The following is a 19,282-nucleotide window of genomic DNA, read 5'->3' on the forward strand; positions in this document are numbered from 1 at the left end:
TCTTACCTAAAATAAAAAGGTTATCAGGGAAACAATAGATAATGGACCCCATTATGAGGAATATGGGGTGCTGTGTGGCATGGAGTTGTTGGATCGTGACTTTTCCAAATGTCAAGGTCTGCTGGCCTGTGTCCTTAATTGTTTTTATTGATCCGCCCACTGTAGCTCAGGAAAGGGGTTGGCAAGAACTAGGTGAGGTCCCAGCTCAGAGAGCTAGGGTAAGATGCACACACATCTCTTGCTGGAATAGAACTGAAGTGCTGTCTTAGTCCATTTGTGTTGCTGCAGAGAGGCAACACAAAGAGAAGAGGTTTATTTGGCTCACAGTTCTGCAGGCTGTACCAGAAGTATGGTGCCAGCATCTGCTTCTGGTGAGGACCTCAGGCTGCTTCCACTCATAAGAAGGCAAAAGGGAGCCAACTTATGCAGAGATTATCTGGTAAGAGGAGCCAAGAGAGCAGGGAGGTGTCAAGCTCTTTTCAACAACCAGCTCTCTTGGGAACTAACAGAGTGAGACTTCATTTATTACCCCAACGAGGGCAACAAGCCATTCATAACGAATTCATCCCCATGACCCAAACACCTCTCATTAGGCCCTCACCTCTGGCACTGGGCATCAAGTTTCAACATGACGTTTAGAGGGTCAAATCCCACATGATAGCAAGTGTCATGTGAAAAACTGAGGGAAAAGCGCAGTTGTCTTTTCTGAGCTTGTGGCAAAAATTAGGTGAAGGTTGGTGAACATTAAGATGAAGGGTTGCTCCTGGTTGGACACATTCCAGGCCTGTAATACCATGACAAATTGCCGCTTTCACCTGCTGGGTGGTAGGAATGGGAGTTTTCCAAGGCTGGGCGGCAGTGGAGGTGACCTATGCAGTGTTCTTGTTGGCTCCCATCATATTCTCTTGCTCTGCCTCTCACTTCTGCTGCAGTAGCAGGTTGTGTTTTATCAGAAGCAAATGTAGGGTAAGAATTAGAAGTGCAAAAGGTTTACTGAGAAAGGAAAAGGAGGAATTGGGATTGGGCAGGGGGAGCTGTCAGTCCCTGATACAGACCTCACAAAATCTGTACCCATGGAGACTGTGCAAGAGAGGAGTCCTGTGTTGGATGGAGAGGTAGCCCTTCTTTATATTGCTGCTTTGCTCAGTCATTGGTGGGGCACTCTCCTGAAAAGAACTTGAACTTGGCTGGATGATCAAGGTGGATCCTGAGGAGTTAACAGCTGGAGGATGTCAGCAGGAACAGCAACATAATTTGCAGGGCCCAGGGAAAAATGAAAATGGGGGTATCTGGTTAAAAAATATTAAGGATGTCAATCAAGATGATGCCAGACCATTGGGTCAAGTGGGGGGCCTTTCTAACTATGGGACCCAATGAGACTGCATGAGTCTCACCTATGGCCAAGCCCTGGCTGCCAGCTGACCATGGTTTGCACCTCACAGCATGTCCTGTTTTGAAGGGGATCTTAGCACGGCCCTCCCACATCTTGTGCAGGTCAGGATGACCTTCTCTGAAGTTGCGGGAAGTAGCTCAACCCTGGGTGCCACTTATAGTTGTAGGGCTGTGATACTACCTGGTGAGCCTGCAACCGGTGGAGGGACAGTGCTGAGGTGTGTTCTACAGAGTTCTCAGAGGGTTCCCGCAAGAATGAGCTGCAGTTGTGCACAACGATGATCAACTCAGCAAAATGCAGTTTTTTGGCTTGTCCTTCTTCCCTGTCCTGCCCTCTCCAGTCCTTCACCCTGGCTTTTCAGAACCACCTCCGAGATAAGCCACCTGTGCTTATGTCCTTATCTCTAGCTCTTCTTTCAGGAAAACTCACACAAAACACATGCTCTTGTTCAGGACTAACTCAGGAATTGGTGTCTCTGGCAGAACGTGGCTAAAGAAGGAAGAAGCAGATGTGCATAAAATAAGTGATGTGTTCTCAAATTCCTAAAGGGAGAGACTCACAGAAGTAACTTACTAACAGCCAGCCAACACTCCTTGCCAGGAGAAATGGGGTTATTACTTGTTTTGGCCACAGTAGGGATCCCATCCACTTTTTCAGTTAGAGACCCACGTTGTCATGGCCAGTCATCCTTCAGACCAGGGGGAATCCTGGGACTGGGGATTTATTGCAAGTGTATTGACTGTCCATTCCATGTAATGGGAGAGTAATATTCTCTTCAGAGAATGGCTCTTGGCATGAATTCTTTCCAGTAAAGACCTGAGCTGATGTGACTTCTGCATCTAACTTGGGGAATGAAGGAGGGAACTTTCCACAGGTCTGTAAAAGTTAGGGCTGCCCTGGTTAACTTTTGTCTTCAACTGTGTGTAAATGTTGATCATTCAAGCAGGGTGAGTGCCAACTCTTCATAAGAATGTAGGTCAGGGAGAGTGGGGTTTGCACTAAAAGAAATGAGAAAGTTATTGTTATAAGTTAATTTTGGAAACCGTAGTGGACTTTGTGATGATGAGATGTATAGATCTACCTTATGAAAATCGAACCCTCCCAGTTTCTGAGACTGGTGCTGGTAGACATCTGTCAGCTGTTACATCCCATTTAGGGACTGGCTGGCTCAGGGTTATTCCTCTTTCCAGGGGACAGCCTGCATCCAATGACCAGTTGATGTGCAGTAAGAAGGCATAATCCCTGCATGCTCAGGAGTCAGCTCTGAAGAGCCGCTTGAGCACCAGAGTTCACAGGGGGTTTGCTGAGGCCTTTATTGAGACTACATTGCAGCTGAGCTTTTTTTTTCTCTGCCCAATCCTGCTTCCTTCTCTTCCCTTCCACAAGCATTGATCCCAATAACCTCCCAAAGAAGCCTCTTGCAAGCTAATCTTCATTGCAGAGACTGATTTTTCAGAAAGCCCAACCGGAAACGGTGACATCATCTATGACACTGTGTGTTAATAGTAACATTCAGCTGGGTAGGCTCTTTGCTGCGTCTTGACAAATTCGGTTTGTGCCAGGCTCAGTTTTCTGTTCAACAGTCCTTCTTTAGTGACAGTTTCAGGAGAATCTGATGTTTAGAGTGCTGCTATTCTTAAGTTTTCAGGGAAAGAACCAACTCAGCTTCCCAGTGACATCTCTGTTCAGCAGGCGAGAGTTTTGTTTTCTTTTAAGTCGAGATGTAATTCATGAACAGTTCAATGAGCTTTGGCAAGTTTGTATGCCTGTATAACCAACACCCTCGTTATGATAGAAAACCTCTCTATCACCCCAGAAAGTTTGTTGGTGCCCCTTTTCCAGTCAACACCTTCATCCCAGCCCCTTTCCGGGGGCAGAACTTATGCTGATTTCTATCATCATGGCTTTGTATGGCCTCTTCTAGAATTTCATATGATGAAATCACATGGTATTGTACTCTTTTGTTTCTAGTTTCTTTCACTTGGCATGGTGATTTTGAGATTCATCCTAGTTTTTGCACATTATTTGTTCTGTCTTCTCATTGCTGAGGAGTATTCCATCATTGGAATGTAGCAAAGTTTATCCATTTTCCTATTGATGGACATTTGGGGTGTTTCTAGCTTTTGCTAGAACATGTGTGTGTAGACTTAGGAAGAAATATTTTTTGTGGTCATTAAGAAATGTTTTTATTTCTTTTAGGTAACAAGGAGTGGAATTGGTGGGTCATCAGTAAATGCATTTTTAACTTGATAGGAAACTGCTGAACAATTTTCCAAAGTGGCTGTATTTATTCACCTTTCCCAGGGTGAGAGACTGGCTATTTAATTGTCTCTTGATTCATAGACTCAGCAAACATTAGAACAAGTGGTGATCCTGGAGCCTCTCACGGTTTTCTACCAAGCGCCCCTGATGTCAGAAGAGGAGATATGCATAGCTTGGGAACGGAGGTGTAACCTGATGCAGGCAGCCGAGCCTCAGTGTCTCATGGCTCATACTAAAGGTTTATGGAAACTTGCGTTCTACTCCATGGTGTAGATACACTATGTATTTAAAAGTATTAACTATGGAGTTGGAGCTCCCATAAAGATTCTACAACTTCATCCCATGGCTTTGAGCCCTGCTATCCACCCTCCACCAACTGCCCCCACAGCCCTTCTGCTCTGAGGTGTACCTTTGATTCACAGATGTAGTAACCCGCTTTGTTTTACTGATTGACACTCAGATGCAGAGAAGTGAAGTAGCTTTTCTAAGGTCACAAGCTATCTCATGAGAAAACCAATTACTAGAACCTAATTTTCTTTCTTTCTTTCTTTCTTTCTTTCTTTCTTTCTTTCTTTCTTTCTTTCTTTTTCTTTCTTTCCTTTCTTTCTTCCTTTCTTCTTCCTTTCTTCCTTCCTTTCTTTCTTTCTTTCCTTCTTTCTTTCTTCCTTTCTTTCTTCCTTTCTTCTTCCTTTCTTCCTTTCTTTCTTTCTTTCTTTCCTTCTTTCTTTCTTTCTTTTTTCTTTTCTTTCTTTCTTTCCCTATTTTAGAGACAAGGTCTTGCTCTGTCACTGAGACTGGAGTGCAGTGGTGCAATCATAGCTCACTGCAGCCTCAAACTCCTTGGTTCAAGTGATTCTTCCACTTCAGCCTTGTAAGTAGCTGGGACTACAGGTGTGCACCACCATGCCCAGCCAATTTTTACATTTTCTGTAGAGATGGGGTCTTACTGTGCTGCCCAGGCTGGCCTCAAACTCTTGGCCTCAAGCAATCTCCCTCCTCAGCTCCCTGAAATCTGGGATTACAAGTGTGAGCCACCACAGCCAGCTGAGAAGCTGATTTTCTTAAACAGTAGCTAAGAAAAAGGAAAAAGGAAATTATACAGAGCGGCATCCCCAGCTTCTCCTTGATTCTCAGGTGGGGACAGTGAAAGATTTGGCCCAATGCCCTTTCCTTTGCCAAGGGGAGTTTTGTATTGTTTTAGACCTCAACCTTGCCCCTTGCTGAAGAAGCAATTACCACTAGTTTCCTCAGAAGAAAGAGGGAGTCTTTAGTTTTCCAGGCAAATAAAATTCCACCTTTCACTTTAAGCAGCCTTGGGATGCAATTTAACACAAAATTCACATGGATTAAACTGTTAATATACTAAAGGGGATGCCAGCAAGTGGCAATAGCGATTAGAAACACAAGCATCAGACTGCAGGAAACTGCCCAGAAATAGCAGCCTCCTCCAACCCCCTGATGGGGATATTAGCATGTAAGGGGGAAAGATGACAGTGATGCAGGGAGGCATTTGGCTCTGTGTTCTGTCTATTGGCAGAGAAAGCATCTCTTCTCATGTTATGCAAGAAGTTAGCAAAGGGCTAGCCACACCCCAGCTTAGATGGATTCACAGCACGGCAGCTGCAACCCACAGGGCCCTGTTATGAACGGCTGTGAGCTGGCCTGCAGGTGTTCACCCCAGACAGCAACCCTTGGCTGACAGAGTGTGAATAGGGGTGGTGCCATGTCATGACTGCTTCATCACCAAGCCGTGGTGGAAAGAAACAGAGATCCGAATTCTGTTTATTAATCCACTATGAACTAGCTATGCGACTTTGGGCAAGTTATTGCATCTCATGGAACTGTTTCTTCATCTGTAAAAGAAAGAGTTGATTGTTAATTCATTCATTCATTCATTCATTCTCTTCTGAGCTCTGTTAATAACCATTAAGCACTTAATGGCTGGCACAATGATGAACTCCTGGGATACAAATGAGTCAGATAGGACTCCTACCACAGGAGCTTGGGGAAGATGGCATCAATGCCCTAGTTCTCTATCCCACCCTGTATCTGATCTACCCTCTTTGGATTTGATTTTTCCGCATCTCCTACTAAAGAGGTGGAGTCTATTTCCCCAATCCTTGACTTGGGGTTAGACTATGTGACTTGCTTGAGGTCATAAAATGAGGTGGAAGTAACTGTGCCAATTCTGATCCTATGTCTTACGAGACCTTGGCATATTTTCTGCTTGTGTCTCTGCTACTGTCATGAAAAGTGCATGCCCAGGCTAGCCCACTGGTTCCAGGAGGAGGATGAGAGACACATGGTGCAGAGACATGCCAGTTGAGGCTAACCTATGTCAACTGACCCCACTAAACTCACAGATACTTAAGCAAGTTAAGTCCAGATTAGCAGAGCCACTCAGCCCTGATTAGCCAATTCTTGGCTCACCTGTTTGTTATGTGCCATTACTGTAGTCATAGTTAGCTGTAGAGAGTGCCCAGTCAATCAGACATTTCCACACTGGGAGACGAATACTCTGATAGAGGTAAGCAACGGGTGGTGGGGAGGTGGAAGTGAGCAATTTTAGTACAGAGAAAGTCACTTAGCCCAATCTGGGGGTTGGGGAAGGGTCAAGAAAAAGACAAAGCTGTCACTTAGTCTCGATGAGTAGAAGTTAGTCAGATGAGGTGGAGGAAAGGGGTGTTGGGCTAGATTAAATAGCAAGAACTAGTGACTTTTTTAAAAACGTAATTCACCATTGTGTTTTGTTTGAGCTTCACGGTGTTTTAGAATTGTTAAATTAGTTGCCAACATTTAAAAATGGGAAGATTTCTTATGAAAATCAATATTTTTCTAGAAAAACTGAAAAATTAGTGACACTGGGACTGCTTCATTGGAGGCGAGTAGTAGATTCCTCTTTAGATGGGATGCTCTTTAGATGGGACTCTCTGGTCCCCTGGTCATCCCACTTTGTTCATTTATGAGACTTCCTATCCTGAAGACATCTGAGCCTTCAGATCCTGGTCTGGATCATCTTCTTTTTCCCTGCTGCTTCCATTCTGAGCATTCTCTTGACTCTGTCCAGCCAAAGTTACCCCATCTATTGTGCTGCTTCCCATGGCTGTATGTTTTAATTTCCAAGATTTTGGATCAGTCTTTTCATATGCATCTCTTCTCTTCTTGTATCATTTTAAATTAAAATTTTAATTTTCAGGTAACTGTAGATTCACATGCAGTTATAAGAAATAATAGAGAGATCCCATGTAACCTTTATCTTAGTTCTTCTTAATGATAACATTTTGTAAAGTTATAGTACAATATTACAACCAGGATATGTACATTGATATAACCCTCCTTCTTTAGATTCCCTTAGTTTTACCTGTGTTCATTTGTGTGTGTGTGTACACGGGTCTGTGTGTTTAGTTGTATACCTTCTTGTTACATGCCTAGGTTTGTGTATTCACCACCACAGATACAATACAGAACATTTCCATTACCACGAAGATCCTTTGTGTTGCCCTTTTCTAGTTACACCCATTTTCCTTATGCTCTGCCTCTCCACTCCATCGGGACAATGGCAGCCACTGTTTTCCATTTCTATAATAGAATTATGTAATATGTAACCTTGGGATTGACTTTTTTCAATCAGCATAATTCCCCAGAGATTCATCCGAGTTGATGTGTGTATCAATAACATGGAGTAGTATGTCATAGTATGAATGGACCACAGTTTATTTAACCATTTACCTGTTGAAAGACATCTGGGCTGTTTCCAGTTTTTGGCTATTATGAATAAGGCTGCTATAAACATTTCTGTGCAGATTTTTATATAAAGAAGAATTTTTTATTTCTTTGGGATAAGTGCCTGAGAGTGCACTTCTTAGGTCATGTGGTAATTATATATTTAGTTTATTTTATATGTTTTTAATTGTAGTAAGATATACCACATAAATTTGCCATTACCATTTTGATTATTTAAATATGCATTTCAATTGCATTAAGTATATACACACTGTTGTGCAACCAATGCCAACATCTATTAATATCTCCAGAGCATTTTTCATCTTGCAAAACTGAAACTCTACCCATTAAACAGTGACTCCCTATTTCTTCCGACCCCAGCCTCTAGCAACCACCATTTTTACTTTCTGTCTCTACAAATTTGACTTCTCTAAGTACCTAAAAGAAATGCAACCATACAGCATTTGTCCCTTTGTGATTGGCTTATTTCAGTTAACACAATGTCTTCGAGCTTCATCCATGTTGTAGCATATATTAGAATTTCCTTCCTTTTTTACAACTTATTACCTATTCATGTATTGATGGACATTTGGGTTGTTTCCACCTTTTGGCTATTGTGAATAATGCTGCTTTGCATATGGGTGTACAAATACCTGTTTGAGTTTCTGCTTTCAATTCTTTGGAGGGATATATCCAGAAGTAGAATGCTGGATCATATGGTGATTCTATTTTAAAATTTTTGGCAAATTCTATTTTTTAAAACTTTTTGTTTTTGTTGCACTGTTTTACATTTCTATTGGCACTGTTCAATTTCTCTACATCCTCACCGACACATGCTATTTTTGTTTTGTTTCTCAATAATGGCCATTCTAATCCATGTAAAGTGGTATCTTATTGTGGTTTCGATTTGCACTTTCCTACTGATTCATGATGCTGAGCGCCATGAATACTGTACTTAACCGTTAGTACAGTGTATCTTCTTTGGAGAAATGTCTATTCAAATCCATTCTCATTTTGTAATTGGGTTTTGTTGTTGAGTTTTAGGAGTTCTCTGTATGTTTTGGACATTGATCTTTTATTAGGTAAGTAACTTGCAAAAATTTCTTCTATTCTCTTGGATGACTTTTTATCCTATCGGTTGTGTCCTTTGGTTTAGAAACATTTCACATTCTGTTAAAGTTCAGTATGTCGATTTTTTTCTTTGGTTGCCTGTGCCTGCAGTTTCACATCCAGGAAATCATTGTCAAATCCAGTGTCATGAAGCTTTTCCTTATGTGTACTTCAATGAGTTGCATAGTTTTAGGTCTAAGTCTTTGATCCATTTTGAGTTAATTTTTTTTATGGCCTAAGGTAAGTGTTCAATTTTGGTCTTTTGCATGTGGATATCCAGCTTTCCCAACACCATTTGTTAAAAAGATTCATTTCCAGGCCGGGCGCGGTCGCTCAAGCCTGTAATCCCAGCACTTTGGGAGGCCGAGGCAGGTGGATCACGAGGTCATGAGATCGAGACCATCCTGGTCAAAATGGTGAAACCCCGTCTCTACTAAAGATACAAAAAATTAGCTGGGCATGGTGGCGCGTGCCTATAATCTCAGCTACTCGGGAGGCTGAGGCAGGAGAATTGCCTGAACCCAGGAGGCGGAGGCTGCAGTGGGCTGAGATCGCGCCATTGCACTCCAGCCAGGGTAACAAGAGCGATACTCCGTCTCTTAAAAAAAAAAAAAAAAAAAGATTCATTTCCTCACAGGTGGACTTGTAACTTTTGTTGAAAATTATTTGTCCATATATATGATAGTTTATTTCTGAATCATCTGTACGATTTCACTGCTCTTTATGTTTGTTTTTATGCCGGGAACACAGTTTTGATTATTGTAGCTTTGAAGTAAATTTTTACACCAAGAATTGTGTGTCTTTCAATCTTTCCTTTCCTTCTTTTTCAATAGCATTTTGGCTAGTCATATGGTCTCCTGCAATTCTATATGAATTTTAAGGTTTATTTATTTTTACATAAAAACACTATTGACATTGACAGGATTGCATTGAATATGTAGATCATGTTGGGTAGTATTAACACCTTAGCAATGTTAAGTCATCCAGTACAAGAACATAGATTGTTTTTCCATTTATTTGTGTCTCTTCTATGAACCATAGAATAAATTATCCATGAGCTCATTTATGTCTTTTCTATGAGACATAGAATTAAAGTTACCTATGAGACAATTTTAGTTCTTTCTTTCTAATTTGGTTGCCTTTTCTTTTTCTTTCTTTTTTTCTTAATTGATCTGGCTAGGGCTTTAAGTATTATGTTGAATAGAAATAGCATAGGTGGACATCCTTCTCTTGTTCCTGATCTAAGAGGAATAGCTTTTAGTCTTTTACCATTAAATATAATAGCTATGGATTTTTTATATATGACTTTTATCATGTTGAGGTAGTTTTCTTCTATTTCTAGTTTTTTGAGTGTGTTTGAATTGTTAAAGGGTATTACATTTTATTAAAAGCTTTTTCTGCATTAATTGAAATGATCATATGTTTTTCCCTTCATTTTGTTGATGTTGTGTTGTATTAGTTGGGATTCTTCAGAAAAACAGAATTGATAAGATATCTCTAAATATAGAAGAAGGTTTATTTTAAGAAACTGGCTCATATGATTATGAAGGCAGATAAATCCAAAATCTACAGGGTGGACTTGGAAGTTAGAGATCCAGAGAAGAAAGAGTACTACAGTTTAAGTCTGCAGGCTGTCAGGCTCAGGACTCAGGAAATAACAAACATTGTACTTCAAGTCTGAAGGCTGTCTGCTACAGAATTTCCGCTTGCTTGGGGGAGGTTTATTTTTTATTCTATTCAGGGCTTCAATTAGTTGGGTAAAACTCATCCACATTATGAAGGACAATCTGCTTCATTAAAAAACCATCAATTTAAATGTTAATCTCATCTAAAAACACCCTCACAGAAATATTCAGAATAATGCTTGCCCACATACCTGGGCAGCATGATTCAGACAAGTAGACACATAACATTAACCATTACAAGTGTATTAATTACACTGATAGATTTTCATATGTTGAACCATCCTTGCATTCCAAGACTACATCTCATGTTGTCATAGTGTATTATCCTTTTAATATGCTGCTGAGTTTGGTTTGCTAGTATTTTGTTGAGGATTTTTGTATTAATGTTCACAAGGGATAATAGCCTATAGTTTTCTTATGGTATCTTTGTTTAGTTTTGGTATCAAGACAATGCTGGCCTCATAGAATGTGTTAGGATGGTTTCTCTTCTTCAGTTGTTTGGAAGAGCTTGAGAAGGATTAATGTTAATTCTTTTTAAATGGTAAAATTCACCAGTAAAGCCATCTGGTACATCTGTTTTCTTTGTTGATTACTTATTCAATCACGTTACTAGTTATGAGTCTATTCAAATTTTCTATTTCTTAATGATTAAGTTTTGGTGGATTTTGCATTTCTATATATTTGTCTATTTTATTTAAATTATTCATTTTTCAAATAATTGTTCATTGTATTCTCCTATAATCCTGTAGAATTGGTAGTAATATCTTCAGTTTCATTCCTCATTTTAGCTATTTGAATCTTCTTTCTTTTCTTGTGGTCAGTCTAGCTAGTGGTTTGTCAATTTCATTAGTGTTTTTTTTTTTTAGAAGAATCAACTTTTGATTTTGTTAATTTTCTCTGTTTTCTATTATTTATTTTAGTTATCTGTGCTCTTATTTTTATCACTTCATCCCATCTACTAGCTTTGGGTTTAGTTTGTTCTTTTTTGCTACTTAATTTGTAAGGTTAAGTTGTTTATTTGAGATCTTTTTATTTCTTATTTCTTTTGCTTAAAGCTGTTACAACTTTTATTAATTCTGTTTGAATGTGTTTGTAGCTATAAATTTCCCCTTTGGCACAGCTTTTGTGGTATCTTATAAGTTTTTGTTTTCATTTATCTCTACATATTTTATAATTACCCTTGTGATTTCTTCTTTGATCACTGGGTTGCTTAAGTATATTGTTTAATTTTCACCCATTTGTGATTCTTTTTGATTTCTAACTTCATTCATTTTATTGATTTTTAACTTCTGTTATTGATTTCTAACTTCATTCTACAGTGGTTGGAAAAGATAGGTTGCATAATATCTAAGTCATGTAAGATTGATTGAGGCTTAATTTATGGTCTAACATATCCTGGAGAATGCCCCATGTGCTCTTGAGAACAATGTGTAGTCTCACTGGGGTATTTTGGGGATGAGGAGCTAAGGAAGGGACAGCAGAGGACAGGGAGGTTCGGGAGGGATAACACTGGGAGAAATGCCTGATGTAGGTGATAGGGGGATGGAGACAGCAAACCACTGTGGCATGTGTGTACCTATGCAACAATCCTGCAAGATCTGCACATGTAACCCAGAACTTAAAGTACAATAAAAAAAAAGAAAAGAAAAGAGAACAATGTGTATTCTATTCTTGTTGGAGAGAGTGTTCTGTATATGAATGTCTGTTAGATTTAGCTAATTTATTGTCCTGTTCAAGACCCCTATTTCCTTATTTATCTTTTGTCTGATTGTTCCATCCATATTGAGAATGGGATATTGAAATCTCCCACTATTATTGTAGAATTATGTATTTCTCCCTTTAATTCTTCAGTTTTTGCTTCAGAAATTTTGATAGTCTGTTAGATGCATAAATGTTTGTAGTTGTTGTATCTTCTTGCTATATTGAACATTTTATTAAGATATAATGTCCTTTTTTGTGCATTATAAACTTTCTACTTAAAGTTTATTTTGTTGGATATTCATATAGCTGGCCTTCCTCTCTTACGCTTATTATTTGTATGGAATTTCTTTTCTCATTCTTTTACTTTTACTTTCAGATTTTGGTGATAAAGGAGTCTCTTGAAGGCAGCATATAGTTGGATGTTGTTGTTTTAAAATCTATTCTGCCAAATCAGAATTTGTAGGCTTTAATCTATTTAAATTTAAATTACTCATAAGGAGAAACTTACTTCTGTTATTTTGTTATTTGTTTTGTATATGACTTATAACTTTTTCCCCCTCATTTCCAGAATTTGTCTTTTCTGCATTTAGTTGATTTTTTATGGTGACATTTTTGGTTTCGTTCTCATTTTCTTTTGTATATTCTACAGCTACTTTCTCTGTGGCTACCGTGGAGATTACCTTTAACATCCTAAAGTTATAACACTCTAATTTTAACTTACAGAAGCTTCAAAAGCCTACTAGTGCTATTTCTTTACAGCTCTATTCATACCTCCTTTCAGTTATTGATGTCACAAAGTTAAATCTTTATGTATTGTGTCTCCAAACATAAACTAATTATTTTTTAATGCATTGCTCTTAAATCACACAGAAAACAACAAGTAGAGTTGCTAGCTAAAATTATAATTTAGAGTTGCTTTTATAATTGTTCATACATTTACCTTTAGTGATATTTATTTCTTTGAACAGCTATGAGTTACTTTCCAGTGGTTTTGTTTCAATCTGAAGGTTTCCCTTCAGCATTTCTTACGTGGTAGGTCTAGTGGTGAAGAAGCATTTCAGCTTTTGCTTATCTGTCAATGTCTTAATTTTTCCATCATTTTTGAAGGACAATCTTGCCAGATATAAAATTCTTGATTGATGGCTTTTTTTTTCCTTCAACATTTTGAATTTATCAATCCACTGTCTTCTGTCCTCCAAAGTTTCTGTAGGAAATCTGTTACTAATCTTATTGGGACCTCTTGCAGATATGAATTATTTCTCTCTTGCAGCTTTCAAGATATTATTTTTGCCTCTGGCTTTTGAAAAGTTTATTGTAGTATCTTGGTGTGTGTTGTTTTGAGTTTATCCTGCTTGGAATTTGTTGAGCTTCTTGGATGTCTTTATTCATGCCTTTCACAAAATTTGGGAGACTTTTAGCCAATGTTTCCTTACATAATCTTTCTTCTCCTTCCTGTCTCTGTTTTCCTTTTGCTACTCTCACAGCATATCTGTTGATCAGCTAGATGGTGCTCTACAGGTCCCTTAGAGTCTGTTCACTTTTTTTCAGTTTTTCATTTCTATTCCTCAGACTCAATAATTTTAATCATTCTATCCTGAAGTTTGCTGATTTCTTTTTATGCCTGCCAAATATGCTTTGAATAATTGTAGTAAAATTTTCATTTTAGTTATTGTACCTTTCAGCTCCAGAATTTATTTTTGGTTCCTCTTTGTTTTTATCCTAATGTTTTATGTTTTCTATTCATAATATGCTTATCATACTGTCTTTATATTTCTGTTTGTTCATACATCATTTCTTCATGTAATAATTTGTCTATGTCTTCTTTTATGTCTTTGAGAATCTTTAAAACAGTTATTCTAAAGTTTTTGTTTAATAAATTTGCCAGCTGTTCTTTCTTAGACAGTTTCTATCAATTTTTTTTTTCACTTGAATGGGCCATACTTTCCTGTTTCTTTGTATGCTTTTTGATTTTTGGCATTTGAATCTTATAATGTGGTAACTCTGAAAATCAGATTCTTCCCTTTCCACATGGTTTTCTTTTTTCTTTCTTTCTTTTTTTTTTTTAAATTGTTGTACTGCAGTAAGAGTTTAAATGGACTGAAATTAATTGCAACTTTCCATTCAAGCTTTATCCTGGAAGTTGCAAGCCTTCAAATTGACTCCAAAATTTCAAAATAGTTACATTAGACAGATCTTGCCAGTATAATTTTTGTCTTGGTGGGGAGATAGATTCCTGTGCTTTCTACGTTCTCAATCTTCCTGTTGTCATTCTGCATATTTAGTTTTATAAGAAACTTTCAACTGGATTTCCAGCATGGATATGTCATTTCCTGTGAATTCCTGTGAGCAATGAATGAACAATCCCATTTCTCCCCATTATTACCAGCATTTGATTTTGTCACTATTTTTTATTTTAGACATTCTGATAGGTATGTAGTGATGTATCTCTGTAGTTTCCATTAGCATTTCCCGATGGCTAATGATGTTGAAAATCTTTTCATGTTTTTTTTTTTTTTTTCTTTTTACCATTTGTATTTCCTCTTTGGCAAATTCTGTTCTTAAGGCAGCAGATGTCTTGATTAAGCTCCTGGAATCAAGCTTCATTAAAGTCCCTCTACATTTCTTGGCCCTAAATGCCATAATCTCAGCAGCAGTCTACTTATTTTTTTTTAATTTTAATTTTTGCCAGTCTTCATGGAAGCCTCATCCTAGCTCTTGGCTGCAAGTGGTAGCTCTGGCTTGCCCTCTTGTCTCAAAATAGAACACCTTTGTTCCAGTTACTCTAGCTGAAAAGAACCAAACTGGCCTGTTCCTGGGAAAATCCACAGAGAAAATATATACTTCCTTTGTGTTCACTCAGGGCTTTCTGATTGTTCATTCCACAGCACCTGTTTCTTGGTTTTCTAGAACATGAATATCAACTCAACTTCATGCATATGTGTTTTCTGAAGTTTCTCTGCCTAAAAGCCCTTTGGGTGACAGATGACTGGATGGAGGATGCTAGGCTAGTGGGTGGGAGTTAGGTTGGTCCATGCTGGTGGACACTGTAGCTACCCTGTTCATATCCTCTAAGCCCATACCAGAGGTCATCTGCAGGCCATTCTTGTACACATCATGGCTTCTTGCATCTCTTTGCCTTGCGGGTTCTGGTGGTAGGCATGTGCTCTGTCCATGAACAGGGCAGCATGAAAGTGTTGCAGAGTTAATGCCTCAGAGACAGCTCTCAGCCAAAGAGGAGCAAGAGTTGGTGGATGAATGCCCCTGCTTCCTCCCACCTCAATGGTACAATACTAAGACTTGTTTTGTACAGACTTTCATCACAGCTTTCCAACAAGATTGAGGATTCTGTCATGTTTACTTATAAAGGCTCAATGTCTCTAAATAATAATGGATTTTATTTTGAAATAATTCTAGCCTTACAGAAAACTTAAAAAAAATTATACTTTAATTTCTGAGGGACAGGTGCAGATCTTGCAGAATTGTTACACAGGTATACACATGCCATGGTGGTTTGCTGCCTCCATCTCCCTGTCAGCTACATTAGGTATTTCTCCTAAGATTATCCCTTCTCAACCTCCCCACCCCCTGCTATCGCTCCCCTAGCTCCCCACACCCCTACAGACCCCAGTGTGTGATGTTCCCTTCCCTGTGTGCATGTGTTCTCATCATTCAATACCCACTTATGAGTGAGAACATGTGGTCTTTGGTTTCCTGTTCTTGTGTCAGTTTACTGACAATGATGGTTTCCAGATTCATCCATGTCCCTGCAAAGGACATGAACTCATCCTTTTTTATGACTTCATAGTGTTCCATGGTATATATGTGCCATATTTTCTCTATCCAGTCTATCCTTGATGGGCATTTGGGTTGGTTTCAAATCTTTGCTATTGTAAACAGTGCCACATTGAACATATGGGTGCATGTGTCTTTATAATAGAACGATTTATAATCCTTCAGATATATACCCAGTAATGGGATTTCTGGGTCAAATGGAATTTCTATTTCTAGATCCTTGAGGAATCGCCACACTGTCTTCCACAATGGTTGAACTAATTTACACTCCCACCAACAGTGTAAAAGTGTTCCTATTTCTCCACATCCTCTCCAGCATCTGTTGTCTCTAGATTTTTTAGTGATTGCCATTGTAACTGGCGTGAGATGGTATCTCAATAAGGTTATGATTTGCATTTCTCTAATGAACAGTGATGATGAATATTTTTTCATATGTTTGTTGGCTGCATAAATGTCTTCTTTTGAGAAGTGCCTGTTCGTATCCTTCACCCACTTTTTGATGGGGTTGTTCTTTTCTTGTAAATTTGTTTTAGTTATTTGTAGATTCTGGATATTAGCACTTTGTCACTTGCAGAATTTTTTTCTCATTCTGTTGGTTGCCAGTTCACTCTAATGATTATTTTTCTTGCTGTGGAGAAGCTGTTTAGTTTAACTAGATCCTATTTGTCTATTTTAACTTTTGTTGCCATTGCTTTTGGTGTTTTAGCATGAAGTCCTTGCCTCTGCCTATGTCCTTGATGGTATTGCCTAAGTTTTCTGCTAGGGTTTTTATGGTGTTAGGACTTATGTTTAAATCTTTAACTGATCTGGAGTTAATTTTTGTGTAAGGTGTAAGGAATGGGTCCAGATTCAGCTTTGTGCACATGGTTAGCCTGTTTTCCCAACACCATTGATTAAATAGGGAATCCTTTCCCCATTGCTTGTTTTTGTCAGGTTTGTGAAAGATCAGATGGTTGTAGGTGAGTGGCATTACTTCTGAGGCCTCTTTTCTTTTCCCTTGGTCTATATCGATGTTTTAGTATCAATACCAGGATGCTTTGATTACTGTAGCTTTATAGTATAGTTTGAAGTCAGGTAGCCTGATACCTCCAGCTTTGTTCTTTTGCCTAGGATTGTCTTGTCTATGTAGGCTCTTTTTCGGTTCCATATGATGTTTAAGGTGGTTTTTCTCCAGTTCTGTGAAGTAGGTCAATGATAGCTTGAAATGGGGATAATTTTGAATCTATAAATTACCTTGGACAGTATGGCCATTTTCACGATATTGATTCTTCCTAACCATGAGCGTGGGATGTTTTTCCATCTGTTTGTTTCCTCTCTTATTTCCTTGAGAGTGGTTTGTAGTTCTCCTTAAAGAGGTCCTTCACATGTTTTGTTAGGTGTATTCCTAAGTATTTTATTATCTTTGTAGCAATTGTGAATGGGAGTTCACTCATGGTTTGGCTCTCTGTTTGTCTGTTATTGGTGTTTAGGAATGCTTATGATTTTTGCACACTAATTTTGTATTCTGAGACTGCTGAAGTTGCTTATCAGTTTCAGGAGCTTTTGGGCTGAGACAGTGGAGTCTTCTAAATATACAATCATGTTGTCCACAAATAGAGACAATTTGACTTCCTCTTTTTCTAATTAAATATTCTTTATTTCTTTTTCTTGCCTGATTGCTCTGGCTAGAACTTCCAATACTATGTTGAATAGCAATGGTGAGAGAGGGCACCCTTTTCTAATTGCCAGTTTTCAAAGGGAATGCTTCCAGTTTTTGCCCATTGAGTATGATATTGGTGATGGGTTTATCATAGATAGCTTTTATCATTTTGAGAAATGTTTCACTGATACCTAGTTTATCGAGAGTTTTTAGAATAAAGGCCTGTTGAATTTTGTTGAAGGCCTTCTCTGCATCTATTGAGATAATCATGTGGTTTTTGTCTTTGGTTCTGTTTATGTGATGGATTACATTTATAGATTTGCATATGTTGAACCAGCCTTGCATCCCCAGGATGAAGCCTACTTGACCATGATGGATCAGCTTTTTGATGTGCTGTTGCATTTGGTTTGCCAGTATTTTATTGAAGATTTTTGCATCAATGTTTATCATGGATATTAGCCAGAAATTTTCTTTTTTTGTTGTGTCTCTGACAGGTTTTGGTATCAGGATGATGTTGGTCTCATAAAATGAGTTAGGGAGGATTCCCTCTCTTTGTATTGTTTGGAATATTTCAGAAGGAATGGTACTAGCTCCTCTTTTTCCATCTGGTAGAATTCGGCTGTGAACCCATCTGGACCTGGACTTTTTTTGGTTGGTATGCTATTGATTGCTGCCTCAACTTCAGACCTTGTGATTAGTCTATTCAATCACAGACCTTGTGATTAGTCTATTCAAGGATTCAGCTTTTCCTGGTTTAGTCTTGGGAGGGTGTAAGTTTCCAGGAACTTATCCATTTTTTCTAGATTTACTGGTTTATGTGCATAGAGTTGTTTGGAGTAATCTCTGATGGTAATTTGCATTTCCATGCAATTGGTGGTGATATCCCCTTTATCATTTTTTATTGCATCTATTCAATTGTACTCTCTTTTCTTTTTTATTTGCCTGGCTAGTGGTCTAATCTATTTTGTTGATCTTTTAAAAAATTCAGCTCCTGGATTTATTACTTTTTTTGAAGGGTTTTTTTTTGTGTCTCTGTCTCCTTCAGTTATGCTCTGACCCCAGGAATTGTATAAGATGAGGATTCTGCTCTTCTGCCCAGCTCCTTGGAGTCAGAGGAAGTTGGGAAATGGGGAGATGGCATAAGGACAATAATGGCCCTCCAGCATAGTCTATTTTATACAGTTCTGGTTGAGACATAGGTTAACAAACCCAGTGGGATCTATGCCTGTCTATGCAGGTGTTACCTTCTTTGGCTATAGACTAGGCATTCCAGCTTCCATGTTGTGTGTTTGTAGTTTACAAATGCAGTGCTGCCCAAAACCACTCTTAGAAGAATATCATATGAAGTTGTAAAAATCACTTAAACCCTTAAATCCTAGTTTCTTCATCTGTAAAATGGTGGTCCTAATACTTTCTAGTGTAATTACAATAATGAAATGATGTAATTGGTATAGAATACAGCAAACACCTAGAATACATAAATGTTCAATAAATATTATCTATTAATGTTAGTGGTAGTAGCTTAAGAGAAGTCTGTACTGTAAGTTAAGGAATCTAAGTTTGAATTTCAACTTAACTTCTCCCTGGCTTAGTGAATTTAGCCAATCATCTGATCTCTGAGCCTTGGTTTTCTTGTCTGTAAATTGAGGGTAATAATATTGTTCATAGCTACCCCCCCCAAATTGTTGGAAGGAAGGAGTGATCTAACATGTGTGAAAACCATTTGCACAGTGGAAGAATTTTGTAAATACGAGTGGATGCTTACATTCCATCTCTATACCTTGCTGGGCTACACATCCGTGAAAACTGTCTGGGTTTAGCTAGTAGTAATGGGGCTGGAAATGACCATTGGTTCTAAGAACCACCAGGGATACCACTACATTTTGTCCTTTGTCCCTCCCATAGATCATGACTGTCTTTTAAGTTTGTCGCCAGAAATTCCAGGGAATGCCTTTGGTGGTCCCTCTCCAGTTGGTG

At 38.5% G+C, this 19,282-nt stretch overlaps 1 protein-coding gene across 12 annotated transcripts in view; it reads left to right on the top strand.

The window, feature by feature from the left end:
* SCP2D1 (SCP2 sterol binding domain containing 1) overlaps window positions 1-19,282 on the top strand; it is a 241,637-nt gene that overhangs the window by 46,920 nt on the left and 175,435 nt on the right. The window lies entirely within an intron of this gene.

The sequence above is a fragment of the Callithrix jacchus genome, chromosome 5 (genome assembly GCF_049354715.1).
Source record: "Callithrix jacchus isolate 240 chromosome 5, calJac240_pri, whole genome shotgun sequence".
NCBI lineage: Eukaryota > Metazoa > Chordata > Mammalia > Primates > Cebidae > Callithrix > Callithrix jacchus.